We start from the raw sequence: 7,110 nt of genomic DNA, 5'->3' as shown, positions 1-7,110 counted from the left end.
ATCAACCTCCTTACACATATGGCAATGCTTTCAAAAGCTGAGGATAAAGCAGGAGAAGCTCAAGGGAAATTCAAAGAATTCTCTAAATGTAGAATTCCCAGCTTCTTCAGGAAACCCTGCGGGATATTATTAGAGTTTGTGTCTTCTGTCCCCAGGTAACAGGAGGACACAGGAATTACCAGCCACCCTTCCTTGCTGCTCAAGGGAGGTACAGCAGGGAGACCCCTGACTCAATGCAGCTGAGTGTAACTAATCTATACAACAGCCTCACGACCCTGAGGGAGAGCAGCAGGTACAGCCTGCCCCAGGCCAACCTCTTCCAAAGATCTGAACACATCAGCCAGGTCCCACTGCAGGCATTTACCAAGTTCCTTTCATCAAAGATTACGAAGACATAGGTCTTTTTAAAGGGAACATTCTGAAGGGGAAATTGAAGGCATGTGTGCACTAATCCTGCATATTAGAAAAACGCCTAATTAAGTACAATGTATATGCCACCCCAAGGCATAAGGCTCAGTGTGCTCAGGTATCTAATTAGCTTGCACCCATTAGCAGACATTTTCACTTTCCAGCAAGCGCTCCAGTCACAAATTCTTCTCCGTGACTCTGCCTGTTGTACACACATCTTACAAATGGAATCATAGCTTTTCCCCTTTAAGATGTCAAGGTCATCCACGTTGTGGCGTCTTATTTCCTTGAATTGGCACACACAGCACTGAGTGTAAAGTAACTACAGAATCTCCCACTGGCCACCTCCACAGCGCCTGCCCATTCTGCCTTCACAGCACGGGGTCCACTCCCCTCCCCCTTCCCCTCATGGTCCCCTGTCTACTTTTATAGCTAGTAGTTACACTCATGCCCAGAGATATACACATGTATAAAATCAAAAGGTAAGGCCTGAGTATGACCCTGGGTTACCTCAGTATTTTCTACATTTCCTTGCAATTTTTGTATTTAGCTGAATAAAATTCAACTGTGCATATGTACTGTACTTTCCCTATCCATCCGTCCATGGATGAACACTGTGGTAGTTTCTGTGGTGGGATGGAGTCCTGAGTATACACCCATGAGGCACACATGGCTCACAAAGTACTGTCTTTACAGATTTCTACAATGGCTGCTGTCTACGTTTACTGCCACCAATAAAGAGCAAGCGTTATTTCTCCACATCCTCACCAACAATTTGTTGCAGTTTATGATAAACATTAAACTGGAGTTAAAATCTCAAAGTAGTTTTATTTTGCATTTCTCTAATATCTAAGGGTGTTTTTAAAATACTTTTTATTGCCCATTTCATTCCTTCCTGACAAGCACGGTCGAACTCTGTAGGTGCACATCCCTTCACCAGCCCGGTGTGCTCACATCGCTTCTTGTTAGTTCCCATACTTTGAACATTTTATAATTTTTTTATATGAATGGCTGTTTTCCATTCTCTTGAGTATACCTAGAATTCTTAGATCACATGCTAATTCTGCATTTAATGTATTCAGGGAAAGCCAATCTTTTTCCTGAAGCCAGTGCAACAGTTTCCAATCCCACCCACAAAATCCAACCGTTCACTTCTCTACAGCCTCAGCCACAAGTCAAACCCAGGGGGTCACGTGTGCAAAGCAAGGGCTGTCACCTGACAAACTCAGTTCCTGCTCAACTCGAGGAGAGCAATGCCTGTTGAGAAGTGGCTTCTCTGCAGGTTGATTTACCTCATCCTAGTGATGATGTTGGAGTCTTTCCTTATGCTAAGTGGACAGTTAGAAACAAAGAAACTACAGAAATGACTGCTTCGTTTATTTGGGAACTGGATCTAGGAGTCTGGCCTGTGAGTAAAGGTGCCTGCTGCAGAAGCCTGGCACACACACACACACACACACACACACACACACACACACACACACGCACGCACAATACTAATTATTTTTTAAAAGGCCAAGAGTCCATCTATTTTCTCAGCCTACCACATTGGCTGTTTCCAGTCTGCTGACCTAACTATAAACTAGCTTCTCATGTCACATTCATTAATGTTCAAAGTATGTTCAAGTTAAGATACATATTTTTACTAAGTACATCAAAATTTCACTATAAAGTTTTGAAATTGCACATAAAAAATTAAAGCCATGACAGGTATCTCAAATAAATTACAAGGTATAGGTGAAGGGATTTAGGAAGACACATGTAATGTATGGCTCCTGCATGCATCATACCGCATGCATAAATACTGACTTTACTGTGTATATGAAAACACAGTTTGCTGGGTGGTGGTGGCCACACTTTTAATCCCAGCCCTCGGGAGGCAGAGGCAGATGCAGTCAGATGTCTAAGTTAAAGGCCAGCCTGGACTAAAGTGAGTTCCAGAACAGCCGAGACTCGCACAGAAAAACCTTGTCTTGAAAAATAAAAGCAACAACAAGAATATCAACAAGAAGAATGGGGTTTATATGGCATTAGAAATGGTAAGAAACTACTGATAACTACATGGAAAAATAGAATGTGGTAATATTTTAAAACCCTTACATTGAAATAATTACCAGTTAAATAATTTGCTTTCCGGGAATTGCTTCTAAACGAATCAAGGTCCAAACACCGTGGCATGCACGTACCTTATGCCTGGCACACAGGTGGCGAGCACGTACCTTAAGTCTGACCAGGAACTAAGCATGTTTTTGTTTCTGACTTTTCTGTCTGAAAATTTTCATTAAAATTGTAAGGAACACAGCTGCATAAAAAAGCACAGCAGTTTGTAATCTGAAAGGCTGGTCTGATTTATTTGTTGTCATGGGAGCCTACCTCAGGGCCTTGTTCACGCTAGACAAGGGCTGTTTGAACAGCTAAGCCCCGCCCCCAGTGCCACGCTGCCTTTTTACCCGGAACCAGGGACTTGAGGCAGAGGCAGCCTTGAACAGTACACAGGCAGCTGAAACAACAGAACGGCAAGCAACACTTCGGGAATTTCACCAAAATTTCAGTGACCTCAAAAGTAAAAGATCCGGAGAGCATGCACAGTACTTCACACCATTCCAAAACCTCACACCTAAAGACTAATGTTACACATGGCACCGTGCAGTCAGTCACCACCCACCCTGCACTCAAGGCGGCTCCAGAACCACTCACTTGCACGGCTTTGGGAAATTACCTTCGTGGAGGAACACAGCCCAGACTGATTCTTTTTCCCAGTTCTAGAGCAATCTCCCAGATCATCTCAAAGTCCCCCAGACTGCACATCCTGTAGACAAGAGAGCTAATCTGAAAAATCTCTCCACTGGAATGAACATGTGTGTAAAGTACCGAGGAGAACCAGCAATACGTGTGTGGACGTAGAACATCTCTAAGTGGTACAGCCACAATTCCAAATCTGAAACTGTGAGAGACAAAAATGAATCCACGAAAAGATAGACATTCCTTCATAGCATCATCATCTTAAAAAAAAACCAACTGGGAACATTAAATGTCTGCCGCAATTGAGAACACAGATGGAGTCAGGGTCACTCCAGACTGGAAGCACTCGAGGTTCAACCAGAACAGAACACCCCAGGGCAATGCAAGCTTACAAACTGTAGGATTCTTTCTTGAATGGAAATGTCTTTAGGAGGTAGATCAGCAGGGGTCCTTGGAGGGACAGGAGCAGCTCAGGGGACATTTCCAGTCTGGTGGCCCTGTCCTAAAACTTGATAAAGCTATTGAGTCTGCTGGGTGACTGAACCATGTAGGTGCAAGGATTATACTTCAAAGGAGCCATGTATGGTGCTGATGCCATGGCTACCACCGACTGTACCTTCATCCTCCTGTGATAAGACTGTTAGAGCTCTGGCTGGCAGGCAGTCCAGAGACGAGATATCAATTCTAATGACTGTTAGGACACAATCCACGTTCGCTTGGAAGCATGTTACCTGTAAAGGATCCCATGTCAACATACTCTTCTCAGTGGCTGCTGTCTGCTGAGGGCCACGGCAGCCACGTAACCTCTGTCCACAGCAGCACAGCACCTGGTCATTTTACACATTCATCTCACTCTAAACTTATCCATCCCAATCTTGATCTCTGTTTTCTTCTGGAAAAAAATTCTTGCTCGATATCACCTTTTTTTTTTTTCCATTGGATAAAAAGTTTTCTCTATCTTATAACCTGAAATGAAATTGTAATATTTATATTGGATATATTTTTACATACAAACACTTCTAGATGTAAAAGGATTGCATTTTCTCCTTCCATGTTTGTTAATGAAGCTGCTCCTTGTATGTTTCACACAACTGTTCCAAATCGACCTTTGTTTTCACGATTTTGGTTCAAAACTCTTCCATTTTCTTTAAACTTGATGGGTTCTTTCTTCCAGGGAAGGGCTTGCTTCTAAGCTGATGCTGGCTTTTCTTCTCATCTTCACGTCTTTGCTCTGGCTGGCAGATGTGCTGAAGAGGCAGAGTTACCTTCTCAGACAACCAACAGCACATCTTAGTGGCAGGTGTGCAGCTCTGCTGATCAGTGCTTCTGGGGGCCCTGGGTTCTGTCTCCAGCACTGCATAAGCCATGCCCATGATCCTAGCCCTCAGGGGTAGGAGGGTCCAGGTGTTCAAGATCATCCCCAGTTATAAGAGTTCAAGGCCACATAAGACCACCCTCAAAAGCAAAGACAAAACATTTTAAAACTCAAATATTAAGAACTAAGCTAAGGAACCGGAGGGAGGCCCAGCAGTTAAGAGCACTGGCTGCTCTTCCTTAGGATCTGAGTTCCATTTCCAGAAGCCACATGGTGGCTCACCAGACTTCTGTCTCAGGGGAACCAGTGTCCTCTTCTGGGCTCCTTGAACATGACATACAGAAAAGCACAAAGGCAAAACACCCACACACATAAAAGAGAGGAAGAAAAACCACCCAAGCCAGTCATTTGGGAAGTGGAGAGGCACTGGGCTATAGAATGCCGCATTTCCAAGATTGCAGTATCAAAACAAAGTTAAAAAATCTAATCCTAACAAATCCCCCATGAAACACTTGGAGGAGAGAAAAGCAGTAGGGTCTGCTGACACGCTCCTTTAACCCCAGCCTTTAGGAGGCTGAGGCAGGGGGATTTCTGAGTTCATGGCCAGCTGTCTCAAAACCCACACTAACAAAATAAGCAAAACCAAAACAAACCCCCCAAACCCCACTAGCAGCAGCAGCAGCAGCAGCAGCAGCAGCAGCAGCAGCAGCAGCAGCAGCAGCAGCAGCAGCACCACCACCACCACCAACAACAACAACAACAACTACCCACAGAAGATAAGAGTGTAATATCCTGACGGACGTCTCAGCACCTTGTGCCATAGCTTGCAAACCAAAGGACAGTCTGACTGCAAAAGCTTAAACAAAGTAACCTGCTTGTGAGGGAAGAGAGCCTGTGTATACACTTCAGCCCGTCTTTAACATTTCAGTTTAAAAGAGTAGGTGGGTGTGGCTTAGTATTGCTTTGCTTGTCTAGCATACACAATGCCACCTTTGATCCATGGCTCCTAATGAACCAGGTGTGGTGGTACACACTTGGAATCCCGGCACTCAGGAGGTGGGGGCTAGAAGATCAGAAGTTCAAGGCTATCCTTGGTTACAAAGGGGTTCTGAGAACAGCCTAAGAGTCCATGAGGCCTCCATTTCCAAACAGTAACAACAAAAGCAAAAGTGAGTAACTACAAAGGAATTCTCTTTAAACCACCCTAGATAGAGCCATTACCCTTTGGGCTGTGATAAGTCTGCTCTTTTCACCATGATTTCTATTATTATTATTATTATTATTATTATTATTATTATTATTAGAGTACACTGTAGCTATCTTCAGACACACTAGAAGAGGGCATCAGGTCTTACTACACATGGTTGCTGGGAATTGAACTCAGGACCTCTGGAAGAGCAGTCAGTGCTCTTAACCACTGAGCCATCTCTCCAGCGCCATGATTTGTTCATGAGAGGTTTTATGTTATTATTTTTGATGATGTTTGTTTTTCAAATTAACCTGGGGCTGGAGATTAAAGATAGCTTGCTGGGCTTACCGTCTCGGCAGCTGCTTTAGCTCGCTAGCAAGGGCCCATTGCTCTAGCTGTCCGGGATCCCGTGCACTCTTTTGGCCTTAATCAGCACCTGTAACCATGTATACATACCACACATACCCTCAGCCACATAATTTAAAATAAAAGACTCTAGAAAAACAGTCAATCAAAGAGAAGTCAAAAGCTGCATTAGCACTGATTACTGAGCCCAGGGCAAGGCTGTCCGAGAGGTGGTCTATAGGAAATGACACTTCCCAAACAGGCAATACAGAAAAGATGCCACCAAGAGGGCCCTGAGGAACAATGGTGACAGTTCCAAGCTTATCTGTTTTGTCTCCAGATGAAGCCAATTCAGCTAAATGGAGTAAATGGAAACCAGAAATTAACTTCACTAAACTCCTATGAAACAAAAAATATTGCTTTGATTATAAAAATGGAAGCAATAAAAAGGTTCAGAAATACACTCAAGTTTATAATCAATTAAATGGTGAGCCAGTGTGACCCTATCCGTCATCTGTTATATAAAAACCACAATTCAGTTATTAAGATAAATAGTTCACATTTTAAAACATTTATCATTACATTATCAAATTTGATAAACTCTTATCAAAACATCTCAGCATTCAATATAAATCATATTATTCAAAGTTTAAGGTAACAATAATAACAACAACAAAAAAAGCCCAGAGATGTCAGGTAAATTATTTCCTATTAAATACACAGTTTAACATTCAGAGCCACATAAATTCTCACTAAAAGTTGATTCATTTTACAAAGGCATACTTTGTAAACAATTGTAATTTTTCCCAACACCATTTTCCCATTTTTAATCCCAAAATTATTCTTAGGTCAACTTGTTTCTTCTATTTGTATGCCAAAATTACAGGTTTCCAACCAGCAGTCCTTAACAGTAACATACCTAAACCCCTAAGCAGAGTGGGCATGGAATGACTCAAAACTTATCATCAAAGGAAAAAATAAATAACCACAGTAGATCTCTGAGGAAAAGAGTCGTCTACCTTGTCTAAGAATTGTTCAGGAGGGCTGGAGAGATGGCTAAGCGGTTAAGAGCACTGACTGCTCTTCCAGAGGTCCTGAGTTCAATTCCCAG

The sequence above is a fragment of the Rattus rattus genome, chromosome 3 (genome assembly GCF_011064425.1).
Source record: "Rattus rattus isolate New Zealand chromosome 3, Rrattus_CSIRO_v1, whole genome shotgun sequence".
Lineage (NCBI taxonomy): Eukaryota > Metazoa > Chordata > Mammalia > Rodentia > Muridae > Rattus > Rattus rattus.
The sequence above is the reverse complement of the archived record's forward strand: the minus strand, read 5'-3'. Positions refer to the sequence as shown.